Source organism: Medicago truncatula, chromosome 1 (assembly GCF_003473485.1).
Source record: "Medicago truncatula cultivar Jemalong A17 chromosome 1, MtrunA17r5.0-ANR, whole genome shotgun sequence".
Lineage (NCBI taxonomy): Eukaryota > Viridiplantae > Streptophyta > Magnoliopsida > Fabales > Fabaceae > Medicago > Medicago truncatula.
The window spans coordinates 42,701,812-42,711,751 of NC_053042.1; positions in this window are offsets into that span (position 1 = coordinate 42,701,812).

The window sequence follows — 9,940 nt, forward strand, 5'->3', positions numbered from 1 at the left end:
TAAAAGCAAAAGTTGATGTCTTGTCTCAACCAATCATGGATGGTAAACCTAGATATTTGCCTGTACCAAGCTCCGCATGAACACCCAAAATTTTGATGATAGAATTATTTTAAGTGTTATTGACATTCCTGCTAAAATAGATTTATGACTTAGGAAGACTAATAGTTTGACCCGAGGCTGCTTCATGTGATGTTATAATGTTTTTCATGACTTGTGTTTGGCTCTCCTCCACTTATAAAATGAAGCAATCATCTGCAAACATGAGAAAAGTCACTGAAGGGGCACCCTTAAAAATTGTCATACCTCGAATTTCTCTACGCTTTTTAGCGCACCGAATTAGTGAGGTGACCCTCTTTGCAGATAATGAAGATATAAGGGGAGACAAGAACCCATTGTTGCAATCCATGAACATGGATCACTAGACATGGCGCTTCGTTGTTAACGAGAATCGAGTAATCAACAGACTCCACACTCATAGTCATCCACTTAATTCACCTCGCTCTAAAATACATTTTACTCATCACCTCTAATATATACTCCCAATCCATCATGTCATAAGCTTTACTAATGTCGATCTTTAGGGCCATACAATTGTCGCTACCTTTAATCTCTGTCTTCATGTAATGAATAACCTCAATAGCCACCATGGCGTTTTCAAGAATGGAGTGATCAGGGACAAAAGTTGATTGATTATCAGATATGCACTTTGAGAAACATCTTTCAATCTGTTAGCAAATACCTTAGAAATCAACATATACATGACATTACAAAGTTCAATAGGGTGTTAGTTTCTCATTGTTGTCTGAATGTTAGCTTTGTGAATGAGAGCTATATTCGTTGTGTTTAGAGTTGCCGGAAATTGTCTCGTATCAAGCCAAACACAATATTCATTGAAAACATCATCACTACACAAATTCCAAAAATGTTGATAGAAATATGAGTTATACCCATCAAGACTTGGGTATTTATTAGGATGCATTAAAAACATTGCTTGATGAAACTCTCATTCTTAATAAACATCATCTTATAAGAGTAATCGAATCATTTGCCTTCGCCAAGATCACATTTGATGACAATCATCAATGTTAACTCTTAATTTATTACAATGCTCTTTACTCCATACATTAATGTCTTGTAAATAGGACCAAATTCTTTTTTTTTTTTTTTTTTCGGTAGATGACCAAATTCAGTATTTATTAACCAAATTATGAACATAATTAACCAATTTTTTTAAAGATAATTAACCACGTATTATTAATTAAGTAATTGAATTTTATTTGTGTGTGAGAAAATAAAACAAGTATTTCAATTTTGTTCATTTTGAAGGATCATATCGAAGAGAAATGATATCTGTACAACCACTTTCTCACAACTTTCTCTCTCATACTTACATTATCATCTTATTCTCCCTCTTTCTTTTATTTCTCTCTATTATTTTTGACCAATGAAAAGAGAGAGAAAATAAGTTATCACAAAAATTATCTCATACTAGACTTTCCACCCGTGCTGCCGCACGGGTCATATACATTGTAGATATAGTAGACAAAAACAAATCTCAATGCATATCAAAGAGAATGAAATATGTGGTCCCAAATATATGCAGATGTTGGAATTCGAACCTCAGACACCACGCTTATTCACCAAAAAAATATTAATTTTTATCAATCGTGTGTTACTTCATTCTTTTGTTAAAATTATATGTCAATATTATATTATTGGTATGTAACTTCATATTTTTCTTCTTTTTTTTGAAAAAATGTTACTTCATTCTTTTGTAAAAATTATATGTTAATGTTATATTATGTACCTAAAAATAGTTCATTCTTAACCTCAACATGTAAAATGTTTTATTTAAATAATTTTCCTTTTATCGAATATTTGGCCTTTACCGTAAATGATACCCTTTAACTGTTTGTTGAAATGTTTCTTCCACCTGTTTATATAGATTGCAAAATTCAGGTGCATTTTGTGGTAAATATTTAACAAAGAGAGTTCAGTTCTAATTTGGATGAAAAGTGTAATATTAACAAAAAAAATGTTGTTATAATCTTTCAAAACCCTTTTATTCCAATAGGGCGATTTGTTTTGTTGAAGAAATAGGGCGATTTGTTTTGAAGAAATAGGGGAAATAAAGCGATGCCGATTTGCTTTGTTCATGAAAATAGGAGATTAGGTGTGAGCATTAGCGTTGTTCATGAAAATAGAAGATTAGGTGTGAGCATTAGGGTTAAAACGGTAAAATTATGCAACAGGGTTTAGGTTAAAATTAGGGCTCATGAAAATATGAGATTAGGTGTGAGCATTAGGGTTGTTCATGAAAATATAAGATTAGGTGTGAGCATTAGGGTTAAAACGGTAAAATTATGCAACAGGGTTTAGGTTAAAATTAGGGCTCATGAAAATATGAGATTAGGTGTGAGCATTAGGGTTGTTCATGAAAATATAAGATTAGGTGTGAGCATTAGGGTTAAAACGGTAAAATTATGCAATAGGATTTAGGTTAAAATTAGGGCTTACGGGTTACCTTTAATATATAAGAAGATTAGGTGAGAGCAATAGGATTGTTCATGAAAATAGGAGATTAGGTGTGAACATTAGGGTTAAAACAGTAAAATTATGCAATAGGGTTTAGGTTAAAATTAGGGCTTACTTGTTAACTTTAATATATAAGAAGATTAGGAGAGAGCATTAGGATTGTTCATGAAAATAGGAGATTAGGTGTGAACATTAGGGTTAAAACAGTAAAATTATGCAATAGGGTTTAGGTTTAAATTAGGGCTTACATGTTAACTTTAATATATAAGAAGATTGTTCATGAAAATAGGAGATTAGGTGTGAACATTAGGGTTAAAACAATAAAATTATGCAATAGGATTTAGGTTAAAATTAGGGCTTACTTGTTAACTTTAATATATAAGAAGATTAGGAGAGAGCATTAGGATTGTTCATGAAAATAGGAGATTAGGTGTGAACATTAGGGTTAAAACAGTAAAATTATGCAATAGGGTTTAGGTTAAAATTAGGGCTTACTTGTTAACTTTAATATATAAGAAGATTAGGAGAGAGCATTAGGATTGTTCATGAAAATAGGAGATTAGGTGTGAACATTAGGGTTAAAACAGTAAAATTATGCAATAGGGTTTAGGTTTAAATTAGGGCTTACATGTTAACTTTAATATATAAGAAGATTGTTCATGAAAATATGAGATTATGTGTGAACATTAGGGTTAAAACAGTAAAATTATGCAATAGGGTTTAGGTTAAAATTAGGGCTTACTTGTTAACTTTAATATATAAGAAGATTAGGAGAGAGCATTAGGATTGTTCATGAAAATAGGAGATTAGGTGTGAAAATTAGAGTTAAAACAGTAAAATTATGCAATAGGGTTTAGGTTAAAATTAGGGCTTACTTGTTAACTTTAATATATAATAAGAAGATTAGGAGAGAGCATTAGGATTGTTCATGAAAATAGGAGATTAGGTGTGAACATTAGGGTTAAAACAGTAAAATTATGCAATAGGGTTTAGGTTTAAATTAGGGCTTACATGTTAACTTTAATATATAAGAAGATTGTTCATGAAAATAGGAGATTAGATGTGAACATTAGGGTTAAAACAGTAAAATTATGCAATAGGGTTTAGGTTAAAATTAGGGCTTACATGTTAACTTTAATATATAAGAAGATTAGGAGAGAGCATTAGGATTGTTCATGAAAATAGGAGATTAGGTGTGAACATTAGGGTTAAAACAGTAAAATTATGCAATAGGGTTTAGGTTTAAATTAGGGCTTACATGTTAACTTTAATATATAAGAAGATTGTTCATGAAAATAGGAGATTAGGTGTGAACATTAGGGTTAAAACAGTAAAATTATGCAATAGGGTTTAGGTTAAAATTAGGGCTTACATGTTAACTTTAATATATAACTAGACTTTCCACCCGTGCTGCCGCACGGGTCATATACATTGTAGATATAATAGACAAAAACAAATCTCAATGCATATCAAAGAGAATGAAATATGTGGTCCCAAATATATGCAGATGTTGAAATTCGAACCTCAGACACCACGCTTATTCACCAAAAAAATATTAATTTTTATCAATCGTGTGTTACTTCATTCTTTTGTTAAAATTATATGTCAATATTATATTATTGGTATGTTACTTCATATTTTTCTTTTTTTTTTTTGAAAAAATGTTACTTCATTCTTTTGTAAAAATTATATGTTAATGTTATATTATGTACCTAAAAATAGTTCATTCTTAACCTCAACATGTAAAATGTTTTATTTAAATAATTTTCCTTTTATCGAATATTTGGCTTTTACCGTAAATGATACCCTTTAACTGTTTGTTGAAATGTTTCTTCCACCTGTTTATATAGATTGCGAAATTCAGGTGCATTTTGTGTTAAATATTTAACAAAGAGAGTTCAGTTCTAATTTGGATGAAAAGTGTAATATTAACAAAAAAAAATGTTGCTATAATCTTTCAAAACCCTTTTATTCCAATAGGGCGATTTGTTTTGTTGAAGAAATAGGGCGATTTGTTTTGAAGAAATAGGGGAAATAAAGCGATGCCGATTTGCTTTGTTCATGAAAATAGGAGATTAGGTGTGAGCATTAGCATTGTTCATGAAAATAGAAGATTAGGTGTGAGCATTAGGGTTAAAACGGTAAAATTATGCAACAGGGTTTAGGTTAAAATTAGGGCTCATGAAAATATGAGATTAGGTAGCATTAGGGTTGTTCATGAAAATATAAGATTAGGTGTGAGCATTAGGGTTAAAACGGTAAAATTATGCAACAGGGTTTAGGTTAAAATTGGGGCTCATGAAAATATGAGATTAGGTGTGAGCATTAGGTTGTTCATGAAAATATAAGATTAGGTGAGAGCATTAGGGTTAAAACGGTAAAATTATGCAATAGGATTTAGGTTAAAATTAGGGCTTACGGGTTACCTTTAATATATAAGAAGATTAGGTGAGAGCAATAGGATTGTTCATGAAAATAGGAGATTAGGTGTGAACATTAGGGTTAAAACAGTAAAATTATGCAATAGGGTTTAGGTTAAAATTAGGGCTTACTTGTTAACTTTAATATATAAGAAGATTAGGAGAGAGCATTAGGATTGTTCATGAAAATAGGAGATTAGGTGTGAACATTAGGGTTAAAATAGTAAAATTATGCAATAGGGTTTAGGTTAAAATTAGGGCTTACATGTTAACTTTAATATATAAGAAGATTAGGAGAGAGCATTAGGATTGTTCATGAAAATAGGAGATTAGGTGTGAACATTAGGGTTAAAACAGTAAAATTATGCAATAGGGTTTAGGTTAAAAATAGGGCTTACTTGTTAACTTTAATATATAAGAAGATTAGGAGAGAGCATTAGGATTGTTCATGAAAATAGGAGATTAGGTGTGAACATTAGGGTTAAAACAGTAAAATTATGCAATAGGGTTTAGGTTAAAATTAGGGCTTACTTGTTAACTTTAATATATAAGAAGATTAGGAGAGAGCATTAGGATTGTTCATGAAAATAGGAGATTAGGTGTGAACATTAGGGTTAAAACAGTAAAATTATGCAATAGGGTTTAGGTTTAAATTAGTGATTACATGTTAACTTTAATATATAAGAATATTGTTCATGAAAATAGTAGATTAGGTGTGAACATTAGGGTTAAAACAGTAAAATTATGCAACAGGGTTTAGGTTAAAATTAGGGCTTACTTGTTAACTTTAATATATAAGAAGATTAGGAGAGAGCATTAGGATTGTTCATGAAAATAGGAGATTAGGTGTGAACATTAGGGTTAAAACAGTAAAATTATGCAATAGGGTTTAGGTTAAAATTAGGGCTTACTTGTTAACTTTAATATATAAGAATATTGTTCATGAAAATAGTAGATTAGGTGTGAACATTAGGGTTAAAACAGTAAAATTATGCAACAGGGTTTAGGTTAAAATTAGGGCTTACTTGTTAACTTTAATATATAAGAAGATTAGGAGAGAGCATTAGGATTGTTCATGAAAATAGGAGATTAGGTGTGAACATTAGGGTTAAAACAGTAAAATTATGCAATAGGGTTTAGGTTAAAATTAGGGCTTACTTGTTAACTTTAATATATAAGAATATTGTTCATGAAAATAGTAGATTAGGTATGAACATTAGGGTTAAAACAGTAAAATTATGCAACAGGGTTTAGGTTAAAATTAGGGCTTACTTGTTAACTTTAATATATAAGAAGATTAGGAGAGAGCATTAAGATTGTTCATGAAAATAGGAGATTAGGTGTGAACATTAGGGTTAAAACAGTAAAATTATGCAATAGGGTTTAGGTTAAAATTAGGGCTTACTTGTTAACTTTAATATATAAGAAGATTAGGAGAGAGCATTAGGATTGTTCATGAAAATAGGAGATTAGGTGTGAACATTAGGGTTAAAACAGTAAAATTATGCAATAGGGTTTAGGTTTAAATTAGGGCTTACATGTTAACTTTAATATATAAGAAGATTGTTCATGAAAATAGGAGATTAGGTGTGAACATTAGGGTTAAAACAATAAAATTATGCAATAGGATTTAGGTTAAAATTAGGGCTTACTTGTTAACTTTAATATATAAGAAGATTAGGAGAGAGCATTAGGATTGTTCATGAAAATAGGAGATTAGGTGTGAACATTAGGGTTAAAACAGTAAAATTATGCAATAGGGTTTAGGTTAAAATTAGGGCTTACTTGTTAACTTTAATATATAAGAAGATTAGGAGAGAGCATTAGGATTGTTCATGAAAATAGGAGATTAGGTGTGAACATTAGGGTTAAAACAGTAAAATTATGCAATAGGGTTTAGGTTTAAATTAGGGCTTACATGTTAACTTTAATATATAAGAAGATTGTTCATGAAAATATGAGATTATGTGTGAACATTAGGGTTAAAACAGTAAAATTATGCAATAGGGTTTAGGTTAAAATTAGGGCTTACTTGTTAACTTTAATATATAAGAAGATTAGGAGAGAGCATTAGGATTGTTCATGAAAATAGGAGATTAGGTGTGAAAATTAGAGTTAAAACAGTAAAATTATGCAATAGGGTTTAGGTTAAAATTACGGCTTACTTGTTAACTTTAATATATAATAAGAAGATTAGGAGAGAGCATTAGGATTGTTCATGAAAATAGGAGATTAGGTGTGAACATTAGGGTTAAAACAGTAAAATTATGCAATAGGGTTTAGGTTTAAATTAGGGCTTACATGTTAACTTTAATATATAAGAAGATTGTTCATGAAAATAGGAGATTAGATGTGAACATTAGGGTTAAAACAGTAAAATTATGCAATAGGGTTTAGGTTAAAATTAGGGCTTACATGTTAACTTTAATATATAAGAAGATTAGGAGAGAGCATTAGGATTGTTCATGAAAATAGGAGATTAGGTGTGAACATTAGGGTTAAAACAGTAAAATTATGCAATAGGGTTTAGGTTTAAATTAGGGCTTACATGTTAACTTTAATATATAAGAAGATTGTTCATGAAAATAGGAGATTAGGTGTGAACATTAGGGTTAAAACAGTAAAATTATGCAATAGGGTTTAGGTTAAAATTAGGGCTTACATGTTAACTTTAATATATAACTAGACTTTCCACCCGTGCTGCCGCACGGGTCATATACATTGTAGATATAATAGACAAAAACAAATCTCAATGCATATCAAAGAGAATGAAATATGTGGTCCCAAATATATGCAGATGTTGAAATTCGAACCTCAGACACCACGCTTATTCACCAAAAAAATATTAATTTTTATCAATCGTGTGTTACTTCATTCTTTTGTTAAAATTATATGTCAATATTATATTATTGGTATGTTACTTCATATTTTTCTTTTTTTTTTTTGAAAAAATGTTACTTCATTCTTTTGTAAAAATTATATGTTAATGTTATATTATGTACCTAAAAATAGTTCATTCTTAACCTCAACATGTAAAATGTTTTATTTAAATAATTTTCCTTTTATCGAATATTTGGCTTTTACCGTAAATGATACCCTTTAACTGTTTGTTGAAATGTTTCTTCCACCTGTTTATATAGATTGCGAAATTCAGGTGCATTTTGTGTTAAATATTTAACAAAGAGAGTTCAGTTCTAATTTGGATGAAAAGTGTAATATTAACAAAAAAAAATGTTGCTATAATCTTTCAAAACCCTTTTATTCCAATAGGGCGATTTGTTTTGTTGAAGAAATAGGGCGATTTGTTTTGAAGAAATAGGGGAAATAAAGCGATGCCGATTTGCTTTGTTCATGAAAATAGGAGATTAGGTGTGAGCATTAGCATTGTTCATGAAAATAGAAGATTAGGTGTGAGCATTAGGGTTAAAACGGTAAAATTATGCAACAGGGTTTAGGTTAAAATTAGGGCTCATGAAAATATGAGATTAGGTAGCATTAGGGTTGTTCATGAAAATATAAGATTAGGTGTGAGCATTAGGGTTAAAACGGTAAAATTATGCAACAGGGTTTAGGTTAAAATTGGGGCTCATGAAAATATGAGATTAGGTGTGAGCATTAGGTTGTTCATGAAAATATAAGATTAGGTGAGAGCATTAGGGTTAAAACGGTAAAATTATGCAATAGGATTTAGGTTAAAATTAGGGCTTACGGGTTACCTTTAATATATAAGAAGATTAGGTGAGAGCAATAGGATTGTTCATGAAAATAGGAGATTAGGTGTGAACATTAGGGTTAAAACAGTAAAATTATGCAATAGGGTTTAGGTTAAAATTAGGGCTTACTTGTTAACTTTAATATATAAGAAGATTAGGAGAGAGCATTAGGATTGTTCATGAAAATAGGAGATTAGGTGTGAACATTAGGGTTAAAACAGTAAAATTATGCAATAGGGTTTAGGTTAAAATTAGGGCTTACATGTTAACTTTAATATATAAGAAGATTAGGAGAGAGCATTAGGATTGTTCATGAAAATAGGAGATTAGGTGTGAACATTAGGGTTAAAACAGTAAAATTATGCAATAGGGTTTAGGTTAAAATTAGGGCTTACTTGTTAACTTTAATATATAAGAAGATTAGGAGAGAGCATTAGGATTGTTCATGAAAATAGGAGATTAGGTGTGAACATTAGGGTTAAAACAGTAAAATTATGCAATAGGGTTTAGGTTAAAATTAGGGCTTACTTGTTAACTTTAATATATAAGAAGATTAGGAGAGAGCATTAGGATTGTTCATGAAAATAGGAGATTAGGTGTGAACATTAGGGTTAAAACAGTAAAATTATGCAATAGGGTTTAGGTTTAAATTAGTGATTACATGTTAACTTTAATATATAAGAATATTGTTCATGAAAATAGTAGATTAGGTGTGAACATTAGGGTTAAAACAGTAAAATTATGCAACAGGGTTTAGGTTAAAATTAGGGCTTACTTGTTAACTTTAATATATAAGAAGATTAGGAGAGAGCATTAGGATTGTTCATGAAAATAGGAGATTAGGTGTGAACATTAGGGTTAAAACAGTAAAATTATGCAATAGGGTTTAGGTTAAAATTAGGGCTTACTTGTTAACTTTAATATATAAGAATATTGTTCATGAAAATAGTAGATTAGGTGTGAACATTAGGGTTAAAACAGTAAAATTATGCAACAGGGTTTAGGTTAAAATTAGGGCTTACTTGTTAACTTTAATATATAAGAAGATTAGGAGAGAGCATTAGGATTGTTCATGAAAATAGGAGATTAGGTGTGAACATTAGGGTTAAAACAGTAAAATTATGCAATAGGGTTTAGGTTAAAATTAGGGCTTACTTGTTAACTTTAATATATAAGAATATTGTTCATGAAAATAGTAGATTAGGTATGAACATTAGGGTTAAAACAGTAAAATTATGCAACAGGGTTTAGGTTAAAATTAGGGCTTACTTG